The sequence below is a fragment of the Grammomys surdaster genome, unplaced genomic scaffold (genome assembly GCF_004785775.1).
Source record: "Grammomys surdaster isolate TR1022 unplaced genomic scaffold, NIH_TR_1.0 115745, whole genome shotgun sequence".
In the NCBI taxonomy this organism is placed as follows: domain Eukaryota; kingdom Metazoa; phylum Chordata; class Mammalia; order Rodentia; family Muridae; genus Grammomys; species Grammomys surdaster.
Window position 1 is genome coordinate 1 of NW_021613235.1, and position 12,714 is coordinate 12,714.

At 40.9% G+C, this 12,714-nt stretch overlaps 1 pseudogene; it reads right to left on the minus strand.

Annotated features, from left to right (window-relative positions):
- Positions 1-8,534: 8,534 nt before the first annotated feature.
- LOC114635673 lies at positions 8,535-8,924 on the minus strand (annotated as a pseudogene).
- Positions 8,925-12,714: the final 3,790 nt, after the last annotated feature.

Below are 12,714 nucleotides of genomic sequence, written 5' to 3' on the forward strand. Positions count from 1 at the left end.
AGCAAGGAGTAGTAAGTGAGAGGTGAATGGCAAAGACAAGGAAATAGACTTCAGGCAGGAATCTGACATTAGGCTAGAACAAAGAAGTAATTTAAATCTTATACAAGAACAAAGAAGTAATTTCAGATGGAAATCTAAATTTTAGGCTAGAACAAGGAAGTAGGCCTCAGACAAGAAAATGACCTTGGGCTAGGACAGGGAAGTAGGCTCAGATATTTTGGTCATCCTGATAAGCCCTTAGAAACAGTGATCAAGGGAGTGTTCTAGTAATTGTGTTTAATGCCTTGCTTGATCTTTGACTATTTGTGTTTATTGTCTTGCTTGTTCCTTGACTATTTGCATCTATTGTATTGCTAGTCCCTCAACCTAAAACTGACCTTAATACAAGCATGTAATCAAAATGGTATAAAAGCATAAAGGAGGAGGGGGGATGGGTTAGGGGGTTCCACGGAGGGGAAATGGGGAAAGGGGATGACATCTGTATTGTAAATAAATAAAATATCCAATAAAAAAAAAGGAAAAAAAACAAAGAAAAAAGAAATAAAAGGAAAGGACATGGCTGCACCAAGGTACTGTGGAGTAGAAAGTCTGTTATAGGTAAAAGGGAGAGCATAGCCAAGCAGGGGCATCTGGAAGAGCCCAGAGTGGTCATGGCCCTGAGCCATGTCAGGACAGGGTGAAAGGGAGAGGGGGAGATTCAGACCTTAGAGGCCAGGAGGGGAAAGGACACATGGAAAAGATCAGGTAATCAAAATGGCTGGATCACATAAGGAAGGGCAGCTGAGAGAAGGACAGCCCAAGCCCTAGCCTAGAGGGCAGGGTATGCCAGTCAGACCTTGTGACAGAGACCAAGGAATGCTGGGAAACCTGACAGCCAGCTCTGCTTTGATTTGTTGAATAGGGACCCCAGCTATTTACTCCAGGGTTTGAGACTTAACAATAGGAAAAAATGAGAAGGTTGAAATGATTTCATTATAATCTTAAAAATTATTTTAAAACGTTGAAACAGGCTTTATGATCCACTACTCTTCACAGGCTAGACATATGTATTAGAGCATACCAAGAATTATTCACATCAGACTAATTATTCACAACTTTCAGATTGTGCATTTTCAGACAGGAAAAATAACATTTCTGTTATGCACAGCCACAGAGTTTGTCCAGATCTTCTGTGTTGGGTGAACCAGTGTAACTACAGAAATCTGGTTTCTAGAAATAAGTTCAGTTCCTCATCTAGATTCTCGATAGCCCGGGCCTGTAAACTCCCCAAAATGGCCAGATTGGGCTGTTACTGATCCTGTAAAACTGATTACTACACTACTCACTGCTAATGCCAGCTACTGTCAAAGCAGGAAGTTCTCACCTTCCTTCCTCCCTGTTCCTTTCTGAGTTGTGACCAGCTTCAAAACAGGTCAGTGAACTCAGTTCTTATACAGGTCCCTCCTTATTTGTAATTCCCCTCAAGAATCCAGGGAAGTTAGAGGACACTCATTCACTGGTGTCTTCTTTGCACTGACCAGTCAGGGCCTGGCCTGAAAGGAGTTTCAGGACTGTCTTTCAGGCACTGGGCAGCAGAGGTAGCATTAGGTGTTCAAAGCAAGTCTTAAGTACATAGCATGAGGAAAGGCTGAGCTACAGAGTTGTTGCTCTAAACAGAAACAAACATGAAAGCTCTTGAGTAAAAGGAATGAAATTCTTTTTTTTCCTCTGCTTTTAAACCATTTTAATTACTTGCAAGTAATCAGGTCAGTTCTAGGTTGAGGAACTAGCAATACAATAGATGCAAATAGTCCAGGAACAAGCAACACAATAAACACAAATAGTTAAAGAACAAGCAAGGCAATAAACAAAGTTCCCTGATCATTCTCGTGATCATTATTTCTAAGGGCTTATCGGGATGACCAAAATACCTGAGACTACTTCCCTGTCCTAGCCCAAAGACATTTTTATGCATGAAGCTTACTTCTTTGTCCTAGCCTAAAATTTAGATTTCTGTCTGAAATTACTTCTTTGTTCAAGCCTAAAAATTAGATTCCTGCCTGAAATTACTTCTTTGTTCTAGCCTAATGCCAGATTCCTGCCAAGCAGCACATTTCCTGGTCCTTGGCCAATGTCAGAGGAATGAAATTCTTAATGACTCAGAAGCATTCGAGAACAGAAAAAAATAAGAAATTAGCACAGTGATGCATAAAGAAAATGAAATTTAAAGGTAATACCAACAATTAACTTTTTAAAAGAGATAAATATAACTGAAAAAACATATAGGTCCTTCATAATGGTGACCCCTGCAGCTGACTCCCTTAAACCTTTACTGTGATCTAGCTATTGCCTACCCTGTTTCTCTCCACAGTGCACACAGTAAACTGTTTCTTCTGTTCTCTGTCAGAAGGCAAATGCCATACTCCACATGTGAACCCTTTGTTTGTTACTGAAATGGACAGTTTATTGCATAATTGAATAATTTTAAAACGCTGTTGTGGCACAGTCCTTTAAAGAATTTAGGATTTTCATCAAGTGGAAAGCAAGGTCATTACCCTAGGGAGGAACAGACTGAAATCAAGGTGACCTGAACCAACATAGCTTGTCTCAGAAACATTTTTCTAAAAGGATGAAGATTCGGCTGTTCTGGAATTAATGTGCCTTCTCAAGGAGAAATCGCTCCAGACACAACTAAAAGATTAAGGGAAATGTCTTTAATGACAGCATGCCTGCAGAGCTGGCTAATGCTCAAAGAGACAGCTGAGAAGAGATTGTGTATTCCACACTGGCTGTCACCCTTAAGTCACTTTTAGGGTCAGGCCCTAGGTTATATTTTGAACAATTTAAATTCGGATTGAAGACTACAAGTCTAGCCACTTAACAGATGGGAGATTACACAGCAAGATTGTTCCAGCAATTATTTTTTAAGAACAGCAGTGCCCTGAAGTAGCAGGTCATTCTTCAGTTACAGGGTCCTAACTGGAAGGACCCAGATGATGAAAAAGAAAAAATAGACAAATAGAAAGCATAAAAGCTGGGGTGGGGAAGGCTTGCAGGAACAGTGCAGTTTGCCAAGTAAGCCTGTGAAGAACAGCATCTTGTATACTACTTACAGGAGAAAAGTGGATAGAAATGGGAGACTTCTATGACGTCAGCAGAAACTATCATACAATGGGAGAAAGGGAGGAGGAATCTAATAAAACAAGGCTTCCCAGAAGTACACAGGGTATCTCAAAAACATCAGAAACTGTTTCTCCTGTTCTGGTCTGAAGGCACAAGCCAAGCCTACCCTGGCCTTAGGACTGATAACCACAGCCCCATGGGATGGATAGAGCTGAATTCAGAGGATCTGAAGCAGCCCCTCCCAAAGGCCCTGGCCCCAGACCATTACCAGCTCTCCCAAGCATATCCCTGGATTTAGAGAAGGGACTGTGCTTTATTCTCAATACACTGGGGCCTTAGGGGGAGCTCCCAAGACCTTGGCCTGCCTAGGCTGACAAACAATTATGTTCCTTCTCCACACATGAAATGCCTCATGGAAAGTCTTACTTAATCAGGACAGTCCTCAACATCACAATGCTTTTCCTTTACACATGGTTGTCACCAGGTGTAATCTTGCCAACATGCCCAAAACTATGCTTTTCTCAAGAAGCAAACTGGACCTTGATGGCACAGCAAGCCTTAATGTTGGTTGTGACTCTGTAATGCCCCCTCTGAAAAGCTTGTTAGAGGCCTGTTCTTTGATATGGGGATAGGTCTAGTGTCTGATTGTAAATCAGAGTTCTCTCCTTCCTTATCATGGTTTGGAGCCAAATGCCTGGCTAGTACACTACACACCTGTGTGCTGTTTTAGAGGCAGTCCTTCCTCTGCTAAATTCTACTTGGTGTCACTATTTCCTAAGGATTGGTAAATCCTGTACATCATCAATTCTACTCTTCTACATCTCAGGTTAATATTGGAGTGCTATCCAACACATGAGATGCTTTTTTTTAAAGATTTATTTATTTATTATATGTAAGTACACTGTAGCTGTCTTCAGACACCCATAAGAAGGCATCAGATCTCATTGTAGATGGTTGTGAGCCACCACGTGGTTGCTGGGATTTGAACTCATGACCTCTAGAAGAGCAGTCAGTGCTCTTAACCACTGAGCCATCTCACCAGCCCGAGATGCCTTTTACAACCTCCTCAAAATTAACTGCAAATGGATTGTACACCTAAACGTTAAATGTTAAGGATAGAACTTATAGAAGACACTACAGAAGCAGGGGCTTTCCAAGTCTGGCATCCTGACAAACTTGTTTCTACACACAAGTTCCTGCTCTAAATGCTTTGCATAGATACAACCCCCACAGTGAAGTTATTCAGAGGACACTACCGGGTCCAGGGAGTGTCTGGGACCACAAAGGATCTCACAGGTTGCTGCATCTGGAGGCTGCTTACCCCCCACTCCAGCTCCAGCGGCTCAGCTCCCTGCTCCTCCCCATAGCTTACAGTGACCCTGAGCTCACTGTGCAGCACTTGTGCCAGTCCTCAGACAGCCTGCCCGCTGTTTTCTGACCCATCCTCCGGGAGAGCCCAACACTTCAGCTCCCGAGGCTCAGCTGCCTGCTTCTCCCCGTTGTGGGCAGTGAGAGACCCTGTGCTCACCATGTCGCAACTTCGGAGCTCGCCTGGGCGCACCTCACAGCACCCAGCCGCAGGGCTCAGAGCACATTAGACAGACCCCCTTAAGCCGGCTCAGCTAAGGGGAACTGCAACTAGGCACCCGGAAGAACATTCCTGGTCTTTTCAAGGGCTGATCCGCCTGGAGATCCTGATTGGGTAGTGAGTCTTGAGTGACATGAACATTTCCCTCAGTGTTCGAGTGTCTTAAAGGAACACAGCATGTTTTCTGTCCCAGGTTACCAGTCCAGGGCCAAAACTTTTCCAGATCTGCAGTGTTGCATTCTATAGCACTTCCCACCCAGCTCTGGGAGGACACACAGCTTCAGTCCCAGATGCTCAGCTGCCTGCTCCTCCTCTTGGGGGCTGTGAAGCTGAGAGCATTAAGTAGCAATTTAGGAACATTTCTGGTACTTCCCCTTCTTCCTCCTGAAATCAAGAAGATAGCTTGCATAGCTCCTTGCTGAAGTTGCAGTGGAGTTATCAATCTGTCCCAAGTGGAAGGGTGCCCAGAATATTAACAATTAAAAAGCGATTTAGGAAACCAGTGTTCTGTTTTGTGGCTTTAGATAAACTGCAGCTACTTCTCATCTGGTAGGTATGAGACATCGCAGGGAGAGAAGCAGGAAACAGAAGACATGGGTTAGCATTATTGTTAGCCAGCATACCTTCCTGAGTGAGGAGGTTCAAAAACAAAATAAAAACAAAAACCGGCTGTAGTAGTGACGGTTCTTTAGGTGAACAGACCTGATAAAATGAATCTCTATGTCTGTAGAAAATGGATTTATTAGAATGTCTCACAGGATCTGGGTCACCTAGTCCACTAATGGCTGTCTGACATGGTGATTTAAAGAATTCAGTAGTGGCCCAATCCTTGTTGCTGGAACACTGACCATGTCTCAGCATATACCAGAATTCTGAAGACATACCCTCTAAAAAAGAAGAAAGAAATCTAAGGAAGAAAGAAAGAAAGAAAAGAAAAGTAAAGAAAAGAAAAGGAACCTCACCACCAACAGAAGTCTTCACCACCAAAAGACCTAGAAATCCTAGGACAGGAAACATTATTAGAAATAAAAATAGAGTCCTTCCAGTCTGGGCCCTAGCACTGAGCAGATCTGGGGCAGCAGCTCTGCACCCAATCTCACAAAACCCAGAGGAAGCAGGCCTCCCAGGAGCTCTCACCTGGGCAGTATCTTAGATAAGGAGACAGCAACACCTGTCCCAAACAGGGAGTATATTGGGACCAACTGGGACCCAGGAATTCACTCCTGGCTCAGAGTACTTGTTCCTTCCTGTCTGTGCCCTAGCACTGAGCAGATCTTGGGCCCCAGCTCTAACCCCAGTAGTAACATCCACCCCACACAGTTCTGACACAACCAAGATAATAGGAAAGACAGGCTCCAGTCAGAGACAGGGCTGGTAGCACTAAAGAGATCCAGATGGAGAAAGACAAGTGCAAGAACATAAGCATCAGCAGCCCAGGGTAGTTGGCATCATTAGAACATAGTTCTCCCACACTAGAAAGTCCTGAATACCTCATATCACCAGGAAAGCAAGATTCAGATTTAAAATCACTTCTAATGATGATGATAGAGGACTTTAAGAAGGACATAAATAACACTCTCAAAGAATTTAAGGAGAAAATAGGTAAACAGGTAGAACCCCTTAAAGAGGAAACACAAAAATATCTTAAAGAATTACACGAGAACACAACCAGACAGGTGAAGGAATTGAACCAAACCACCCAGGACATAAAAATGGAAGTAGAAACAATAAAGAAATCGCAAAGGGAGATTACCCCGGAGATAAAAAACCTAGGAAAGAGATCAGGAGTCATAGATGCAAGCATCACCAACAGAATACAAGAGATAGAAGAGAGAATTTCAGGTGCAGAAGATACCATAGAAAATATTGACACAACTGTCAAAGAAAACGCAAAATGCAAAAAATTCTTAACACAAAACATCCAGGAAATCCAGGACACAATGAGAAGACCAAACCTAAGGATAATAGGTATAGATGAAAGTGAATATTCCCAACTTAAAGGGCCAATAAACATCTTCAACAAAACTATAGAAGAAAACGTCCCTAACCTAAAGAACAAGATGCCCATAAACATACAAGAACCCTACAGAGCGCCAAATAGACTAGACCAGAAAAGATATTCCTCCTGTCACATAATAATCAAAATGCTAAATGCACAAAACAAAGAAAGAATATTAAAAGCAGTAAGGGAAAAAGGCCAAGTAACGTATAAAGGTAGACCTATCAGAATTACACCAGACTTCTCACCAGATATTGTAAAAGTGAGAAGATCCTGGACAGATGTCATACAGACCCTAAGAGAACACAAATGCCAACCCAGGCTACTGTACCTAGCTGAACTCTCAGTTACCATAGATGGAGAAACCAAGATATTCCACAACAAAAACAAATGTACACAATATCTTTCCACAAACCCAGCATTACAAAGTATAATATTAGGAAAGCTCCAATACAAGGAGGGAAATTATACCCTAGAAAGAGCAAGAAAATAATCCTCTTCCAACAAATCCAAAAGAAGATAGTCACACAAAGATAATTCCACCTCTAATAACAAAAATAACAGGAAGCAACAATCACTGTTCCTTAATATCTCTTAACATCAATGGACTCAATTCCCCAATAAAAAGACATAAGCTAACAGACTGGATACGTACAAAGGACCCAACATTTTTCTGCATACAGGAAACCCACCTCAGTGACAAAGACAGACACTATCTTAGAGTAAAAGGCTGGAAAACAATTTTTCAAGCAAATGGTCCTAGGAAATAAGCTGGAGTAGCTATGCTAAAACCTCCAGCCCGAGAACAGAAAGGGAGGGTCCCATGGCTCCACCTGTATAGGTAGTTGAGGGTGGCCTTCTCAGGCATCAGTGGAAGTGGAGGTCCTTGGTGCCTGAAAGTTTGAATTCCCTAGAGTTGGGGAATACGAGAGCGGGAGGCTGGAATGGGAGGATGGTGGGAGCACACCCTCATAGAAACTCCCAGAATTATATGGATTAGACATTACAGAGGCAGGCTGCCAGAAGACTAGATTCCAGAATTCAAACAAAAATTATCTTGATACTAAACTTTGTTTTGAGAATTGTATATTGCAGAATACACAGCCTTGGTGTATCTACTCATCAAGCAAGCTGAGCAGACCTGCTCAAACCTCTGATCTCTTGGAATTTCAGCTGGATGCAGTGAAGACACAGACGTCAGAAGCTTATCAATTTACTCTTCCCCCACCCCTCTTCTAATATCTCAACGCCTGTAATCAGCTTGAAGAAGTTAATGAAGAGTTGGTGCCCCTATTCCCTGGGCTTGGGGAACGAGGTGGTTAATATTGGGCTGTCTTTCTAGGGAAAAGTAGTGGTTTTGTCAGAACAGGGAGGAATAGCTAGGATTTATTGCATAGCCATAACCTATTGGTAGAAATCTGTATAATTGTTATTAAGCTGAAGTTATAATTTCTTAAATGGTACAAAATTTACTTTGATTTCAAATTTAAGGTTTTCATTGGTCCGAGTTTCTTATTGATATAAAAGTGAGATTAATATTGTTATTCTCATAGGCATTGTGCCTATATAACACATTTAGGAATAGAAGGCTTAGACCCAGTCCTTCTTTAACTCTTTTATCTGACTTGAGATGGTTAGCCTGTGAGTTAAGGGCCTATAGCAAATTCATGGCACTGAGTTTATTGTTAGGGTGTTTTCTATATTTTCTTTAGAAATAGCTGAGAGGAGTTAACAGACAGCAGTCCAGATTGCCTTACATGGATAGTTGGTTTTCTTTTTTTTTTTCTTCAGTGATTAATTAACATGAGATTTATTTATGCAAGAATAGAGTCATCCTTCCCAAACTTAGTAGGAGATGTTAAATTTTCTGTCCAATTTTCCTTCCTGGATAAGTCTTTCCTTTCTGTCCCTGTCTGTTTTGAAAACATAATACCAGAAGATGAGGGGCCCAAACGCCACCAGGGCTCCTAAAAGTGAGTTCTTGGGAGTGGGTCTGAAATTAGGATAAATATGTGCTGATCTTGCATAGGTCCAATGAATCAAGGCAGGATCCTCAATGTGCGATTGGCATTTGGGGTCGTTGTACTGAAGCAGATACTCCTGTTTAAACCGGGCCCTGATGCTCAAGCACTCGACAGGTGCCTTTTGGGTCTCCAGAGACACGTCATACTCGGCAGGGTCGAGAGTACTGGGGAAAGTGGCCAAGGGAACAGGCTTATACTTGGACCTCGACATCTTGGTTCCTGGCGCACATCTGATAGTTGGTTTTCAAAACGTCAGAAGTCCACAGAATTGACGTTACAAGCATTTCTGTATTAATGTTCATTTTGATTAGAGACCTATCTGCCCCTGACAGCTTCCCTGTCTTAGGTTCTAAGAAGAAATTGAGCATCTTTGGAGTTACTCCAGTTGTGGTGAGACAGCCACTAGGTAAGAATTGCCTCTTTTCATCTACAGACAAATTACTGTCCAGAAAAGGACACACTTGCGGAATAGTTGACTGATTATATCTGCCAAGACAGAGTAATCAGCCCTTAATAATTCTGCATTACTAGGTCTTTCAGATGATCCTGGGCCAGAAGGCTGAAGACCGGATGCTCTAACATTTTGTAGTATAGGGACTGTCCAGGTGTTCAGTGGTCTCTATAAATTGGCTACATTTTAGAAACGATGCTTTGTGCTTCCCATAATTTCAGTTAATTCAGTCATTCTGGATTTCTGACAGGGTTGAGGACTTATAGTCTCATAGGCAATCTCGGCTATTTACTTTGAGAGAAATATTTGAGAGGATGGTTTTTCAGCTGACATTCATTCTAAAGCCAAGAAAAATGCCAGGTTCAGAACTAAGTCTTTTAGTTAGGAGAGGCGACAGGGGTTCTGTTTAGTCAACAAAATGATGGACTGGGAATTAGGTCTATCTTGTACCTTACTGATACAAATTGGTATAGTTATGCTCTAATTGTATTTTGAGAGAAAAGGTTTTTTTTGTATTATTTTAACAGGAAGGGTGATATGTAGGAGGAGCTAAGGTGGGAGGAGTAAGTAGAGAAAGAGGAGGAGTAAAGAGAGGAGGAGGAGAAGGAGAGGAGGAACTAGGAGATGAGAGAGAGAGACAGAGAGAGAGAGAGAGACATGGAGGTGGATGTTCATGTGTCTCCGCCAGACATAGATAGTTGGTATATCTAGGTTCAGTATTGGGTTACACTTCTGATTGTATGGGCATCTTGTTATTGAGCATTACCAAACATATAAAGCCTCCAAATTAACATTTAAAAAAAGAAAATGAAAATTTAGTTTTCTACAACCGAGTCTCACTGGGTATACAAAGAACTATTAAGGCCAAGCCCCATGCCCAGCAGTAGATGGCCAACAAAATATTACTTAACTCAATGGTAATTTTAGAGGGTGTTTGATGTTTATTTTTTCTCATTAATGGCTCTTCATTTTTGAGTTCACTTGATTGTTTTGCTCTATTCAGGTTTGCTTGTTTTTATTTTATCATTTTTAAATGCCTATTTGTTTTAATGAGATGTAATGTTTAATGTAATGTTTTAATGAAAGAGAACAAGAAAAGATGCAGATTTGGGAAGGTAGGGGGATCTGAGAGGAATCACAATCTATTCTATAGAAAAAAAAACTATTTTCAATGAAAAATATTTTTTAAAAAAGAAATAGAAATAGAAAACTTGGTAGTGAAAAACACCTCAGGGGCTAAGAGCACTGAATTTCTTTCAGAGCACACAGGTATCATTCTCATAGGGCAGTTCATTGCTATCTGTAACTCACATTCCAGAGATTCTGAAATCATCTCCTGGTGTTCCTGGTCAACAGGCATAAGTAGGGTACAAAGACACTTACACTAATAAAGTAATATCTAAAATTCTTTGTATGTGTGTGTGTGTGTGTGTGTGTGTGTGTGTGTGAGAGAGAGAGAGAGAGAGAGAGAGAGAGAGAGAGAGAAGAGAGAGAGAGAGAGAGAGAACTTACACTATAAAGCGTATCAACTCAGTTTTTAAAGAAACCCCATTTTGTGTGAGATCAAGGGCTAAACGCCAATTCTAGGAAGAAAATCACAAAGTCCACTTGAGCAAACATCCTATGGCAACCCCCCATCAGTTTACAGTAGCACAGTCAAGGTATATATATAACCTAAGACATCCTGCAGAGAACAGATAACCTAACCATTCTGTTTGTCAGGGGATTTTGCCCCCATAAATGGCTTCTGCAGATTAGACCAGAAATACATTTTTTAAAAAAATATTAACTTGCTGACCAGTATTCTCACCCATAGTACAACCCATCTCCAATGGACCTTAAAAAAGAGTGAATATTACAGTGTCAAGTATCAGGAAGGAACCACCAAAATGTCATGAGGTAAAAATTTATTTTATGGCTGGACAAGTCTTGCAGTCTCTTCTCAAGTAAGAGAGAGATGTGGTCCTGATTAAAATTCAGGAAGTATTTTTATATTCAAGCTCAAGTCTGAGGTACATAGCAAGTGATAACTAAAGTGGAGTGTTCTGCTCTTTGTAATACAGTTACCCTCCAGCCAGTTCTCAGAACAGACCATGAACAGGGGAAACAATTTATGATGTGTAAACCTGAAGACTACAGAGGAAGAACAAGTCAAGAAAACAAGTGACCTTTAACTTGGAACATAGAGAAAACACCATAGGGAACAATATAGAAATAAGTCAAATTTTAACATTAGATTTAATTATGAAAAAATAATGGAGTCAGCTTGCCCTTAACAAATATAATTTTGATTTTTTTCTTTGTTTGAGACAGGGTCACCCCAGCTGACTGTGATTCACTAAGAATATATAATATTTAACTTATACCTAATCTGTAATAAACAGCAGTATATATTTAATCCTATGCCTTTGGCCCTTCATTCCTAGCATGACCATCTTCTATAGAGTGGAGATCTGTAAAGTTATTTGATATTGTTCTGATTAGAAGTAAAGAAAATGTTCTTAATAGGGCTCCTTCTTTAGAAAAGTCTAGAATTGTAAATTTTGAGCTCACTCCCAATCCCAAAGACTTTGGACTGATCCTAACTGTTTGAGAGCTAAAGTTACAAAAAAAATTTCTCCCTGGTATATATAGTTGGAGTGGGAGATTGCTATGTTCTTATCTTCAACAGAACTATTCTGGGTAGTTACTTTTATATTGCAGTCATGAAACACACCATGGCCAAAGCAAGTTAAAATTGAAGGCAGCAAATTGGACTGAAGGTTCCAAAGGGTTAAAGTCAATAATGGTAACATACATACATGGCATCAGGAATAGCTGAGAGCTCGTATTTTGGACCTTAGACTAAGAGATACCAAGCACAGGCATAGTCAGAAGCTTTTAAAGACTCAAACTGTATCCAAATGACACACCTAGTTCAAAAGGCCACACCTGAGCTCATTCTAAAACTGTTCCCCAAACTAGAAAATAAGTATTCAAACATATGTCTTTATAGGAGCCATTCACCTTTAACCACCACATTTTCTGCAAGTCTTAGATAGTGAAAACTCTTTTTATTTGACCATGGTATACCATATTCTTAAGTAAGACTATTATGTTTCTAATAAACAATGTTACAGAAAAAATTATACTGTTCCACAAAGAATCAGAGCATAGCAAATAATGAACAGACCAAAGCAACATGAGCAGGAAAACCTTCAAACTTTGTAGCTCCTGGAGAAGCACCTAAAGAAATGTTCAGTATCCTTAGTCATCAGGGAAATGCAAATCAAAACAACCCTGAGATTCCACCTCATACCAGTCAGAATGGCCAAGTTCAAAAACTCAGGTGATAGCAGATGCTGGCGAGGGTGTGGAGAAAGAGGAACACTCCTCCATTGTTGGTGGGATTGCAAGATAGTGCAACCACTCTGAAAATCAGTCTGGCGGTTCCTCAGTAAATTGGACGTAGAATTACCTGTGGACTCAAATATACCACTCCTGGGTATATACACAGAAGATACTCCAACATATAACAAGGACATATGCTCCACCATGTTCATAGCAGCCT